The sequence below is a fragment of the Chlamydotis macqueenii genome, chromosome 1 (genome assembly GCF_036417535.1).
Source record: "Chlamydotis macqueenii isolate bChlMac1 chromosome 1, bChlMac1.mat, whole genome shotgun sequence".
In the NCBI taxonomy this organism is placed as follows: Eukaryota; Metazoa; Chordata; class Aves; order Otidiformes; family Otididae; genus Chlamydotis; species Chlamydotis macqueenii.
The window spans coordinates 19,349,893-19,364,900 of record NC_141556.1 but is presented as its reverse complement, the minus strand read 5'-3'; positions in this window follow the sequence as shown (position 1 = coordinate 19,364,900).

Here is a 15,008-nt window from a genome sequence, read left to right as displayed (position 1 = left end):
AAAGGCTTATTATCATCACCTGACCCTTCAGTTTAGCTCTCCTAAGTATGCAGGAGTTTACTAGTTCTGTTCTTTTTCCCTAAATGTGTATTAATTTTTATTGCAAGTTATGTCATTTTAACTTTAAAAATTCTCTTCTGCTTCTACTTTTACTGTGCCTGGACAAATTTTTGTTCTTAGTAAGTTAATGGCAGTTTTGTTATAATCATTAGTGGGAATAGAAGTAGTTCTATAATGTGATAATTATTTTAAGCCGAATCTTAATATGTAACAGACAGTACTCTATTGCTCTATTATCACTTAATTAATTTGCCATAAGATATACTGATAAAAATGTATTCAATCTACTTCATTCTGTGTCATTTTCAAATAATTTTCTATCTCATTATCAGAATTCTTCCCCATAATAAATGCAAAGCCTTATGCATACCTAAGAGATTGTTAACTTTTATAATGCTTTTGAATGGACTGTGCTGATGATTTCAGGGACTACTTGAGTACAGGCTAAGTCTTTAACTAAAGCACTAGTACATTGGGAGCTACAACCTCATCCCTACCAGAACTTTACTAAGAAACACCTCCGTGAAACCTTCTTCAGTTGTTTCCCTCTCGCACTGCATAGGCAGACACAGCAGATAGACCATCACCACCACACACTAGCAGGGGCAGTATAGGCAGAAACCAGAAGTACACCGATCCTGCACAAAAGCCATGGCGAGTGGAAAGACCCTCATTAGGTAAAAAGCGATAGGGCAGCCAATGTAACACAATATTGTCTCTATTTCTAGTCCAATTTCCATTGAAAAAGAAGAAAAGAGGAAAGAAAAAAAAAAGAAAGAGAACAAAAAAGAGGAAAAAAACCAAAAAGAAAAACACAAAGGAAAATAAATTTTTTTTTCCTTCCCTTAATACAGAGAAGGTATCTGCATCTCTCTATTTTCTTTGGAGTGAAGCTATGGAACTAATTTAGATAGGATGCCTTGCATTTTAGGCAACTCCAGTGAAAAGAGTCTTAACAATGAATGCTGAAGAAATTTACCCAGTGCTAAAGGGACAAGAGAAGAAAAAAGTGAACAGAGATTCCTCTGATACCTCACAATAATACTGTCTGACACTAAAAAAAAAAAAAAGAATGACAAGAGAGAAGAGGGGGAAATAAAGGATTAAGAAGTCCAGAGAAATTAGATTTGTAAAGAGTAACCACTCAGATTACGTAGACATTCTTGCAAATTTATCACCTTTAATAACATTAATCAATGTAATAATAGTACCAAATAAGGTACTATGAAATAACACAACAAACACACTGAACCTATACCAGTGGGTAAGTCAAATGGTCTATATAATCTGAATACTTTTTTTTTTCCCCACAGTATATTTAAATAATGTCTAGGCTAGAAAATAACATGCAAAAAAGCATACTTCTTCCAAGTACCGTCCAGTGATTTGCTGCTTCCTGAATCAAAGTGGTTTCTAAGAATTTAGAAAACTTCAGTAAATCTATTCACTGAACTAGTCCCGTCTTTCCTTAAACCTAAGTATGCTTTCAGCGTTCTCAGCATCCTGAGAGAACGTGTTCCATAGCTTATATTTTTGAGCAACAATCTCATAGAATCCTAGAAAAAATGAAAGTTGAATATTTAGGTCAACCTTCTGATCAGGGCACAGCTAAGTTTTTGTGTTACCTGTTAGTTTCATCTAATGTCTCATAGTTCTTCCATAGGAAGGGGCAGCAAGAAAGTGGTCCATATTCACCATCTCTAGACCAGTCATGAAAACCCTGTCATCTCTTCTAGTTAATTTTTTTCAGACTGAAGAATTTAAAACCTACTTATAACTCACCTAACTGTTCATTTTCCTACTTTTGAATATCTTTCTTGCCAGCCATTCTCTGAAACTTTTATAATGCTTTTTCTTCTAATACTTTTTTTCTATATTCTTTTTGAGACTGAAGGAAAAAAAAAAAAAAAAAACCTTAGAAGTACCTCAGATTTATGCAGGGGAATAGTCATGTTCCAACACTTGTGAAAAGCAGACCAAGGTTTTTCATCACTATTGACCACATTATAGCATGAATACATGATATGATACTGTTTTGTTTTTTACAAAAATACATAATATTTCGTAAATTTCAGAATGATATGAAGTTTTCTAGCTCCACTCCTTGTTAGAAAAATCATTCTGGAAACTGTCACTGAGTCACTGAAAGAAACAGATGAAGACTTCTAATATAATAGCAACTACCGATAGCACTTGAAGCCTCATGATATAATATCAGACCAAAGTGCAGCATGGTTGTGAACTCAGTTTCTATTTCAGATTTATTTTCCTATGTACTCCTTCAAAGTTGTAAAAAAAAAATTGTTATCACTAGAGTATATATGAACAGTGCTATGAGTGATTTAGAAATCCCTGGGGCTATTTTATCAGCTGGTTTGGCATGATTTTGTGATTCTACTGCTCTGGTCCTTAAGCCTCATGCTCTGCTTATTTTTTTAGTGCTGTGAGGAATACATTAATATCATAGTATAAAGATACAAACCTCATGAAGTCATAAACAAAGGTTTCCTCATTACTTTTTTTCCTAGACAAATTTTTAATAACAAATTTTAATAACGCATTATGCTGTCATTTTCACCAAAGCAGTAAATCTTCATTAGTTGATCAATCTCAAAGTAATGTATCATTCTGAAGAAATTTTTTTAAGAGGACATTTATGAAATTGAGATATTAAGCTGCTAGGTTATACTTAAGATCAAGATTGTCACTCAGTGCAGAAGCAATAATGATTTGCATTAGTTTTCAGTTTATTACATTTTCACATCAAAACATGATGCTAACAAGTGGTGTTACTTTTCCCTTGAAAAAATTGCTACATTGTATTATTCCAGTTCAGTACAGTGTCATCAATTTATTAAGTTACCATTAAGTATATCACGAGGGCCTCTACTGAATGTGACAGTTACATTTCTCTGTTCTAGCTGAATGTTTTCTAGTGTAATGTTTTCTCCACAGCCTGTGCAACTGTTATAGCAATTGCTGATCAGCAAGTAAATATTCCATAAGTAAATGCTCTGAGATAGTGCGTAATTGAGAATGAGTGAACAACATCAACTGAAACTGGCTCTAAAGAAGGCGTGTTCATAGTGACTTGACCAGCCATGCTTGTTAATTCTAATCCTGACTAGATCGTTTATTTCTGGAAGTGTTAGTAATAGCAGATAGTAATTATTCCACAGTGAAGGAGAGTGCAAAGGGTCAGTTTCTCATTAAAAAAGGAAAATTAAACACATCAAATTTAAAACAGTCTTTCACCTTTTATTTAGCATTATTTTGGAGAAATTACTTCCAACTAAGTTAAATAATTTCTGTAGAAAAAGAACTACTTTTTATCCTGCGTAGAGAAAGAATGCCTTCATATGATGCATTCCCAATACCAGATGAAAACATATTAAAACTCTTTTAGGCTATACCATGATCAAACGTGTTGTAACATTAAGTCTACTCAGGAAAGAAAAAGCTCCTTTCATCATAGTTGCTTCTAGATTACAGCATAGGTTCCATACCACAAAAATGTTAAAGTTAAAATACATTTTACTAAGGTGAAGTTGTCCAATAAAAGTATTGATCATCTTGTCTGTTACAGGTCAAAAGAGTGAAAAATGAGTGAGAAAACTACTTTAATACAATTTCAGTTTACTTAGATTTTTAGAATTATCACAATTCATAACTTAAGTAAATTTACTAATGATTAAACCCCATGATTCAACTAAAGTTATAACTGTCCCCTTCCCCCAGAGGCTGAACTGGATGTCAGTGGTCACAGACTTCTTTCACTAGATCAGCTTACTCAAAGCCCGATTCAACCTGATCTTGAACACTTCCAGTGATGGTGCATCTACAAATTCTCTGGGCTGCCTTCTCATCACCTTCTTCATAAAGAACTTCTTCTTTATATCCTATCTAAACCTACCCCCTTTCAGTTTAAAACTGTTAGTCCTTGTCTTGTCACTACAGGCCTTGGTAAAAAGTGTTTTTTCCATTTTTCTTACAAGCCCCCTTTTAGTAATGATAGTCCACAATAAGATCTCCTCTGATCCTTCTCTTCTTCAGGCTAAACAACTCCAATTGTCTCAGCCTTTCTTCATAGTTTATAAAAAATTCTTATGGTGATTATTTCCACACATGAGACAAATTAATCAGAGTAATTAAATCATAATTTCTAGAGGAAAACCAGAAAAATAAGTAAGCTTATTGGAGTCTAGTTATACACAATGACAGACCTATGCACACTCGAAAGGATCCAAGCGTATAAAAGTAACCACCATCAATTTTGATTGCTGAAATTTTGCATCCATGAAAAAAATTTACAATCTGGATAACCCTGAGTCTGTAAAATACTTTTCTGTTAGAGTTTTGAGAATTATTGGTATAAACAATTTCCGTTAAATGAACTTGTAAAAATACAACAAAACCGTCATAATTACAAATCAGTTTAAAAATACAAAACCTTTTAGACAGATATGATTTCACAAGAAGTACTAAAGTGCTTTTGAAATTTAATGTAACTGGGTAAAATTTCCTACTGTAAAACTTCAGAAAATATTGTAATTATAGTGAGAAATTAAGTCAAAACTGCAAAATTTGAACTCTCAATGAGATACATTCATTGAAAAGGAAATTAAGAATCATTCTCAGCAATACTGTAATTGAAAACTTGTATCTGGAAGGAAAAAAAAATAGTTGGTCTGTTTGTTTGAAATACAGAAATAATAATACTCACTTCTTATATTTATGAAAGCATAATGACGTATGGGCAGAAGTGCTTTATATTTTGTAAGAGTTAGATGTTAAGTGTTCCCCGCTAATTAAAATGCAGACAAACTCTCACTTAGATACAAGACCATGAATAACTGTGACATTTACCCAATTGCACCTTGACAGTTCACCATTTAATTTCAGCTGTGAATACCATTTTATGAATTGATTGTTTTTCTTCTAGCTGCAAATAAATGCATAATGAGTACTTTTATAGCTATTTACTATTTTAAATTTCAATATTCAGTGTTTTGTCATTTGAAGTTCAGTGACACATGACCTAACATATTAAACAAAGCAGCTACAATATGTGGTGAAATATTTCCCCCAGGTGTCTTCCTACACTGACATATAGATATTTCAATTAATGGAGTTTCTCTCCAAATCATATGTCTATTTTTTAAAATTTCATCAGATCATTTCTTTTATTATGTGTGACATGAGTAAGCAGTCACACTTTCTGCAGAGAAAATTGCTGGAAAAAAAAACATGATAGCATGATGTTTGCTCTACACTTCAAATACCAAATGGTTAAATGAGAGAGTGAAATAATTTACATCTATTCCTGTGCAGTGCCCAAGGACAAAAAGAATTATTTTTTAAATATATCCAGCCTTACGTTCTTGTCTCATTTCAATCAAATATTAGAGAATCTTTTCAGTAAAGAATTCTTAAAATGCTTTCATGTCACCATAAATTATTTCTAAATTATACTTCGGTAAGAGTAGAAAGATGTTGAGATCCAGCTCACTTATAATTCAGACCCAGAAACACTACTCCTCCCTTTTGCCAACATAGGGTGAATATAGTTAAACACTTAAAATGCAAATAGATTATCAACAAGTGCATCTATGCCCAGGACTTTAAGAAATAATGCTGATGTATAGAAAGGTTATTGTCGACTTTTTATTGCATGTAATAAGACTAATCTTAGCTTAATCTTTCTTCAGGTATCACTCTTCTATAATGTATTTTTGTTGTAATTCCATAGAGAATGACACAATTCTGAATTAAGCAATGTAATTCAGTCTAGATGAAGGCACCTAAAATCATGTCAAAACATGATTCAGCTACCCACATAGAAGCATTTAGTGTCAGTAAAAAAAAAAAAAATTGATATCTAAGAATTGACAAGGAAATGGCAGTTATGAATTTGCTGCAAAGAAACTATCGGAGATCTACACTCTGCTAGGCACCTTGAGCATGTAAAATGGCACTACACCTATGCTCAGGCAAATGAAACCCTAGGTAGTTACCTTAAGGTAACCCAAATCTCTATCTCTGACCTTCATTGACTGTATTGATGCCCTTTTTGAACATCTCCTTGGCAAATATGAAGACACATTGTGCTCAGGCATCTCATGCAAATACAAACACCTTCATGCAGGCCTACTCGCACATAAATTGCAGGCAGTCTGACTCCCAGCTACATTAACTTCAGGTAATGTTAGCTCTCAAACAGGATTGTTGGCAGAGAAACTCTCTCTTCCCTCCCTGTCCCCTTTCATATTAGATATTTGCTGCAGCTGAGGCAGGACTGTAAAATAGATACCGGTATTGTGGATTAATTTCAGTATTTTAACTCTGCGTAACATTTTTTTTTTAATTTTTTTCCTGTTATGGGAAGTAGTCTGGTCCGATCGGGGCTGAACTACGACAGATATGGATGTCCAGAGAGCTCATCTGTCAGGTACAAATTTAAAATATGTGGGATGAGGATTCAAAGCTAGTAAATGAGTTTGAGAACTACCAGTTCTTTTTAGGATTTGGTCAGCACAGTGAAAAACAATGAGCAATGACAAGAATTCACACTGTATTGAAAATACTGTAATAGATTTTTGTTAATTAAAAATAAAAGTAAATTAAACAACAAAAAGCTTTTTACATTCTTCTTAGGTTGATTTTAACATGGGAGGAAAAATGAAAAATAAAATATTTTTCAAATTTTCCTCTATTACACAATGAATTCCAAAATCATATCTAGTCAGAGGTATTTGAAGGTTACCACAGCACTACAGCTGTTGTGTTGGATTTTTACTCTGATCATACTTTTCAATATTGCATAAACGTAATTACTTTCCTAGAAGAGAATTGCATCTAAGTACTTAGAAGAAAGGTAAAATAATACAAAATTTTCAAAAGTTGATTTAAAGTGGTTAATCATGACTGTTCCTATTTTTCACTGGAATCAGTGGAACTCACCAGTCAGATCACACTCATAGAATTTCCATCATAATGCAAGAGTTAAAGATAAGCAGATGTAAAAAAAAAGACTTACTTTCACAACAATGCCTCTGTATACTAAAAATAAATTAATTCAAAGCAATACTCAAGAGGCATGCATATTACTGTAGCCAACAACATACCATCTCATTTTCCTATTCCGTAATTGCTCAGGATGAGCAAAATGCATATTAGTATGGAGATTTTTTTGCAATGGGGCACACAATTTTTTCTAATGAAGCAAGTCTGTCAGAGCAACAGAGATGGAAAAAAAGGGTAATTGGATCTTACTTGAAAACTTAAGTTGTGATGTAGAACTGACAGGTTCTGTCAATATTTAGAGAGACATTGCTATGCCATATTTGCTCAGACTGACACACACTTTTATACCAGCATAGAAAAGTGCATAGTTTTATTATCTTATTTTGGACTCTTTTGTATGTTTGAAGTACAAGAAGATTTTTTTTTCTTAAATTGCATAACATTTGCAATTAAATGCAGGTTTAGGTCTCTAGTTTCACTGAAAAAAACCCCAGATCATTACAAAAACTGTGAAAACTCATTATTATTTGCATAAGTAAAACCCAGGTAGTGAAGCTAGCTAAGAAAGACTATATGTTCTACCTATTTAGAGAATGATTTTTTATTATTTTTATAGTATTATAACATATTTTTAAAGTAAAATAATAACAAAAGTCAACTGCAAATACACATTTTTAGCATCTAGGTTCTGATAAACATCAACGTTGTATTTCATTCATAAAGACATGATCAGAAAACCGAAAAAGAAATAATCTTCTAGAATGTAGTTGAACTTCTTTGGTGATGAGTGGTTGCTTATAGTTTCAAAACTTCTTGCAAGTTATTTCTGTATCTATGTAGTTTGTATATATCCTATCTGAGAATAACCTTACTGAATTTATAATTACTTGTATATTTTTTCTTTTTTCCTTAAGTTATTTTTATTTGTTTTCTTCTTATTACTATTACTAATTCCCACCTATTTAGTTTCTTTCTGTTTCACTGAATTCTATAGAACCATTTTTTTCCTGCAAAAGTCAAGATGACTCGTTCTGATGAACTAACAAGAACTTGTCGTAATGATGTTTAGTCACTGTATCACAGTAAGGTAATACTTGTCTGCAGGATTTAGCCTTGGAAATGAGACAGGTAATAAATCACAAAAAAAAATAAAAATTGTGTAACAGTAAACAAGAGAAACTTTGAAATAAGGCTAGGTTAATTTCTTTAACATTTGTAGCCTGCCTCATGAGAGCTTTATGTTTCAAAATATTCAGTGTCAACAATTTATTAACAACATGTTTCCATATGACGGGCAGCTGATTATTTCTCTAAATGATCAATGGCTAACAGAAACCTTCTTTCTTAAAGAACTCTATGTTTAAGTCTTATTTCCAGCATTTATCGTGTTTTAAATATAATGTTCAATCTTGACCTGTACACAGACAGTGGTAGATATGTGATTTATTTCAATTTCCTTTTGATTTTTTTTACTTGAAATAATAAACAGAAAGGAGACTTAATTCTGAATATAAACTGAGTTCTCCTATATATGTTTAGAAGAGAAATTAAAAAAAAAAAATCAGAAAATAGTTGGAATTTGCATTCCTGAAATCTGTAATATCAATCAGCCACATGGTGAAGAATTGCATTCCCTCCTCTGCTTCTGTTTCTATTTCTTTTTTATTGAAATTTTATTCTCACTGAACAAAATAATATGAAAGTTTGGAACAAAATTATATTAAGGGTCAACAACCAAATAAACTGTGATGTTTTCTGAATAAAACTCTCTACTTCTAAATAAATGCTGGTAACATCTGCTGAGTACTTGCAGGTTCTCATATTTAAAATTTGATGGGACCTTTTTCTCACCTAATTATGTTTATGAAAATACCAAAAGCTTGGTTTAGAATGCTAGACTATATTAACTGTGATAATTCATGGCTAAGCTATCTGAAAACCGCTTTTTCATTAACCAATGTTATTAACTGAAAAAGCCTGAAGATGAGCTTTTCTAGAGAAGAAATAAAAGATATGTACATGTGTGAAAATCTATTTTTTATTTTAAGGTGTAATTCCATAAATCCTCGAGGAGATTTTAGGCACCAAATTCTCAAAAGCACCTTATTGGAGTCCTGAGTTTAATACTTGCATCCAGGAGAGAATTTGAGACAAACTTCTCTTTACTGGATCCTCCTGACTTGCCTGTTTTGTACAAGCACCTATTGGGAATCAGACACCTGAGGCTTTGAGTGGCTGAATGCCTACATGCTCTTTTGCCACAATCTTAAATATCTATAGGGCATTTTGGTAAGCTCTGCATACTCAGATTTCCAAATAATTATGGAAAAAAAAAGAAGAAAATTGCATGGTATGTGCCATATTTTTTAATAGTAAATTTTATTAACAGCACTGTCATTTTGTCTTTATTTCTCCCCAGATTTGCTCCAAGTAAAGAAAAAAACAAAACAACTTTTTCATGTTTTTATTTTTACCTTTCAACTGTTTACATATTTTATACTATTGCTCTCAATTTATAAGGAGATATATTACATGGTATGTAAATATGACTAGATTCTGATCTCAGTTGCATTTGAATACCAAATAACATAAGACTGTCTTACAATGCAAGCAACAGTGCAAGTGCAACATGTAAAAATGATTGAGAACTGGACTTTATGAGAATGCACAACTAATGGGAATAGAGGTAAACAAAAATCAACCAGATATGATTGTGAAGAAGCACAAAATAAATCTTTGTGGGTTACTCTTCTCCATCTGGCATGTATAGCTGTATTGTTTAAAAACTTGCTTGCTGGCTCTGTTCAAAAATGTGTTCAGGTCTTTGGAAGCTTATTGCTTTGCATTTGTGAGCCATCTCCATGAACTTATACAGTGTAGTAATTTAGAGTGTTGCTTAAAAAATATTCTCTAAATCAGCTCCACACAGGAGATGTCTACAGTTTGTAATACCGAGTATAAATGTCAGTTTATTATATTTGCCTTTAAGGAAGAGAAAAGATAGGAGGAGAGGGGAGGGAGGGAAGAGAAGGTGTGGGAAGGTGAAGCAAAGGAGAGGTTCAGAGAGGTTCGGAGAGAAGAGGTTCGGAGAGGAGAGGTTTGGAGAGGTTTGGAGAGGTTTGCAGAGGAGAGGAGAGGTTCGGAGAGGTTTGGTTCGGAGAGCAGAAGTTCGGAGAGGTTTGGTTCGGAGAGGTTCAGAGAGGTTTGGTTCGGAGAGGTTCGGAGAGGTTCGGAGAGGTTTGGAGAGGAGAGGTTCGGAGAGGTTCAGAGAGGTTCGGAGAGGAGAGGTTCGGAGAGGAGAGGAGAGGAGAGGAGAGGAGAGGAGAGGAGAGGAGAGGAGAGGAGAGGAGAGGAGAGGAGAGGAGAGGAGAGGAGAGGAGAGGAGAGGAGAGGAGAGGAGAGGAGAGGAGAGGAAATTATTTCCAATTCTTGATGTTAGACTTAAATGTTTGTAATCCCAAGGACCCCTCTTCTTTCTATATATCTCTACTCTTACAAACAGGTTAACGCTGTTTCTCCTCACCTACAGAGTATGATAACTATTCTTTGTTCCTGAAGCTTTTTGAAACTGCTCTCTAAATGAAGTGAACAAGTTGCCTTATACAAAGACATAGTAGTTGTCTTGACAAGCCTTGAGAGGGTAATTGTTGTATAACGCTGCCCAATTTACCACTGGTTATTCTTTTGAAGAGAAAATGCTGAGTATGCTGAAGCAGAACACATTGAAAATTCATGTCTTATCTCTATCAGATGTTTTTGCTGATCATGGACAGTCAGCTAAACATTTATAAACTCTGTTCAGTAATAGAGCTGGAAAGAGTGTATTTGAAGAATGAAAAATATGCTGGCAATGAGACAGGCCTTCCTGCTGGTGAGCCCGTCAAAAATGGTGCTGCATATCTGTTAAGAAGGCAGATGATGAATCAGTGAATCAGGTTAACAGAAGGATGTGAAGAAATTGACAGTTCTGGTGGCAAGCAATTAAGTTATAATGAACAAGAGATATAAATCATGCAGAAACTGTGGACATTTAGTTAGAGGAAATCTCCCCCCAAAAAATACAAAGTTGTGACAAACTTTAAAAGAGGAAATACAGATTGCAATATTTCCACTGCAAAAGTAAAAAAAAAAAAAAAAAAAAAAAAAGGAGAAGGAAAGAGTCCACCAAATGTACTCATAATTATAGAATTGTGGAATAGTTTGCATTGGAAGGAACCTTTAAAGGTCATCTAGTCCAACCCTCTTGCAAGGAGCAGGGACATCTTCAGCTAGATCACGTTGCTCAGAGCCCCACCCAACCCGGCCTTGAATGTTTCCAGGGATGGGCCATCTACCACCTCTCTGGGCAACCTGTTCCAGTGTTCTACAACGCGCATTGTAAAAAAAAATTTCCTAACGTCTAATCCGAATCTACGCCCTTCTATTTTAAAACCATTACCCCTCATCCTATCACAACAGGCCCTGCTGAAGAGTTTCTCCCCATCTTTCCTACAAGCCCTCTTTAGGTATTGGAAGATTGCTATAAGATCTCCCTGGAGCCTTCTCTTCTCCTGGCTGAACACTCCAAATTCTCTCAGCCTGTCCCCGTAGGAGAGGTGCTCCAGCCCTCTCCTAATTAATTAATTTCCTTCCTCCTCCTTTTCTTCCTGTCTTCCTCATCCCTTCCCTCTCTTTCCCTCCCTTCCTTCCCCATCTTAATTTCAATTTTGTTACAGAACAGCTATTATGCCACTCCTCTTAGAATTGAATTGCACAGAACTGCTCCTCCAAGAGCAGGAGTTCAGGAAGTTAAAGGCTTCTATAGCTGGGGAGACAAAGAGAAATGAGCATAATGAAAATGTGATAGGAGGTTATTGCTGGCCCAAAGAGACAGGTTAGTACCTGGGAGAGCAGGACTTGCCATTCCTGTTGTCTCTGAGAAAGTATGAAGAGTAAGACATGACAATTTCAGCACTTCCTCATAGCACCAGACAGGTATCTGGCTCTTCTGCTGTAGAATTATTGAAGATTTTATTTTAGTTTGCGGTGCTGACTCAGTAATTTCTACACAGATAACTGGTCTTGAATGTAACTTCAGTGAAGCATGATGTATGCATGTACATTCAATCCAAGATAAATTAGTTTTCAAGGGCATTAATCACCTGTATTTCTCATCAACATGAGTAGGTTGTATTCAATACTGTATCTTTTTTTTTTCAGGGAAGATAGCAGTAGCAGAAGCAACTGTCAGAAATTGGTAATGATTCAAATTGTGCTATCATGAAATGAAAATGGTTCAGCAAAAACTAGGGGAATCAAAGACTGGCTGTGTTGGTTTTGTTTAGTGAGGAGGGGGCTATGCCGTCAGCTTCTGCAAGAAGCTGCTAGAAGTTTCCCCCTTGTCTAGTGGATTCAGACGGATCTAGGGCAGACTTGCTGCTGGCCGGGACCAAGCCAATTGCTGGCAGAATGTTCCCTGGTAATGCATGTAAGAAGGGGGAAAATAAAATAAAAAAAGAGAAGATGTGAAGAAGCAGAAGCAGGGGCTTCCCTTTCAGCCCGTGGTACAGCCCATGGTGAGGCTGGCTGTCCCCCTGCAGCCCATGGAGGTCCACGGAGGAGCAGAGATCCACCTGCAGCCCATGGAGGACCCTACGCCAGGGCAGGCGGATGCCTGAAGGAGGCTGTGGCCCATGGAGGGCCCGCTGAGGCAGCTTCTGGAGGGACTGCACCCCATGGAAGAGGTGACCCATGCTGGAGCAGTTTAATGAAGGACTGTAGCCTGTGGGAAGGACCTCACGAAGGAACAGGGGAGGAATGCGAAGAGTTCTCCTCTCGACGACGAAGCAGCGGCATGAAACAATGCGTGATGGGCTGACTGTAACCTCCATTCCCTCTTCCTCTCTGTGCCATTCAGGGCTGGGGGGAAGGTAGTAGAGATAATGTTAAGCCCAGGAAGAGGGAGGGGCGGAGGGAGGTTATCTCGTCCTCTGTCTCATTATCCTGCTGTTTGTAGTAATAAATGAATAGTTTTCCCCAAGTTGAGTTTGTTTTGCCCATGATGGTAACTTTAAGGATCTCTCCCTGTCCTTATCTCAAACCTTGAGCCTTTTTTTTCTTATATTGTCTCTCCCTATTCTCTCAGAGAGTCGGGGGAGTGAGAGAAAGACTGCATAGCTTGGTCCCGAGTGGGGCTAAACTATGACACTGAATAACGCAGTGTTCCTACTGGAGCTGCAAAGATTGAACCAGCATAATAATCTCATACTGTTACTGATTCTAAATTAAAGAGATTTTTTTTTTTTCTCATAGGGTTTTAGTATTCTCCACTTTCTAAAATGAGCATAGTTGATACATATATAGATAGCTACACCTCTTGGGAATACACATCTACTTTTCCCACTGGATGCCACTGTTTGATCAAATTCAGACAAAATCCTAGAAAAATCTTGAAAATTTGTAGCTGAGAGAAGCCATTAATTCAAATTAAAACACAGATTCCTTAGGAAACATATGAAGCATGTTTTATTAAAATGCCTGGAGCACAATTACTGTAGTTTCAGTATAGATTACACAAAAATCAAAGATTGTATAAGGAAATGAAAAAAGAACTTAATTTTGACTTTATCAGAAGGATTTACAAAAATAAGGGCATGTTAGGATAATAGAACAAATTATTGATGTATAAAAGCAGAATGTACTTGTTGCATACCACAGATAAATGTTTCAACATCTTTCTCATTTTAAGTATGATTTTGTAATTTGAAATTAACTAATGTAGGGAGTTCCACTAACAAAATATTTCACAGTTGAAATATCAAGTACTTTTTTCTTCTTCTTTATAATAAAATTAGCTCAGTTTGAACACTTTAAGTTGTTTCTCAAAACATATAGTCTAATTTTATTGTCACTGGAATTAATAACACTTTCACCACTCATTTTCAGAGGACATAATCTGTCCAATATGAGTATTTTGAACATACTGACTTAGCAGTCTAAGTCCTTGAAGCAGCATGGTTCAAGTGACAACAATAGTATTTAAACAATAACAGATGTTCTAGTGCAAAATAAAAAATAGCCTTTAAAATCTAGATTCTTAAGATGCAATACCATCAGATAAGAAAATATTTTAAGAATAAGTACATATGAATAAGAACTGGAGATACGAGGATGCTGTGAAAAAAACAAAGACCACAAGTAAAATGAATTCAATTCTAAGAGATCACATCAAAAGATGAGATATTATCAGAAATTTAAAAAGAAACATGGGATGAAAGGGTGGTGATGATATTGTATATCTTCCATTTTATCTAGATTCCCATACACTAGTCATTTGTATAACATTTGAAATTCTGTTTTTGTTTTTTTTTTTTTTGTATAACGTGAAGTTTCACATGAATTCTGCCAACATGACATTAGTTTGTTTAAATATTTTATATGAATTACTGACGTTTGTAAGTACATTTCAAAAATGTACCACACCTAGGTAGTTATCTTATCATAGAGACTGTATGATTTTTTTTCTTTATTATAACATGAAGTAATCTTTCCAAATGCTCTTCAGCATCTTATACATTGCATATCAATTTCTGATCTGTCTACACTATAATATTTCTAGAATTCTAAAAATACATCATATCTTACTCTGAAATACATTTCTAAACCTTACTGTACCATAAAAAGCAGCAGCTAACGCTCCTAGGTTATTATCTGAAAGCAGGAATATAAAATCCAAACCTACGTCAGAGATGTGTATATACCAAGTCCAGGTTTTATGCAATACTGCAATTCACTATTTCAAGACTTGGTTTTCCAGATTGCTTTAAACTAAGATTGGACTCTAAAACATGAAATAATTGTAAAGTTTGGCTAGAATGGTGTAATACACCTTTCGTGGTACTTTTTGACAGTGTCTTCTAGTATTCCAGAGCAGAATACTTTTAGTG